This window comes from Suricata suricatta, chromosome 3, assembly GCF_006229205.1.
Source record: "Suricata suricatta isolate VVHF042 chromosome 3, meerkat_22Aug2017_6uvM2_HiC, whole genome shotgun sequence".
Lineage (NCBI taxonomy): Eukaryota > Metazoa > Chordata > Mammalia > Carnivora > Herpestidae > Suricata > Suricata suricatta.
Genome location: NC_043702.1, coordinates 42,291,628 through 42,292,554, shown reverse-complemented (window position 1 = coordinate 42,292,554; position 927 = coordinate 42,291,628).

The window sequence follows — 927 nt, the reverse complement described above, 5'->3', positions numbered from 1 at the left end:
GAGAGAACAGATTCTAAAACAAATATCCAAAAATTCTGGCAGTAGTTAAAGTACATTTATGGAGGTGTTCTAATACTTTCTTGGGTTCGAAAAGTTGATGCAGCCCAAACTCAAAAAATTCTATAGTGTGCCTTGGGAACTCTGCTTTAATACACCTCAGAACTGTTCTAACCACCATAGGATTTCTTCACCAAGGAAACAGAAAATATTAACCAGTAAAATAACAGGCAGGTTTTCAGGAGAGTTGAGAAGGGTGAATTAAGTTGCACGACAAAGCAGGACAGTCGTTAAAGCCGAACTTCAGGTTTGTCGGTTCCCACTCTTCTCCTCCCCCACTCCTAACGCCAAGGCAGTGCTGGGGAAGGGGCAAGATGGGCGAGGCAGAGATTCTCCAGAATCGCCCGTTTTTTCCCAGCGTGGCGCACCTGCCGCCCCCACTCCCTGCGGTCGCCACTAACTTCCCGCAGGACGCCTCGGACCAAAGGCCATGGGGCGCACCTGGCGCACCCGCCTCGCCTGCGGGGGCGAGCACGGCGCCCAGATTAGTGGGCCGAGGGCGCTCTCTATTTTTTTCAAGTCAGCCTCCCGGAGGATGTTGGATTTGGCGGGGTGTGCTCTTTGAAATACTATATTGGGAACCTCACACATTAAAAAAGAATTTTTTTTAAATTGCAAATCTTCCCGGTTCACTTGGCAGCTGGAGAGCAGGCCCGAGGCGGCGTCCCCTCCCGCCCTCCACCCCCGTTTCCCTCCTTCCCGCCCCCTCCCCCGCCCGGAGCGGGACTCGCGGGAGCCGCCCCCTCCTGGGCGCCCACTTGGTTCCTCCCAGCTGCCGTGTGAATGGGCCGCCCTCCGGATTCCGCGGAGGGGGCGGCGGGAAGGGGCCGAGCCCGGGCCCCGGCGGCCGCCGCCCCCGCCCCCGCCCCG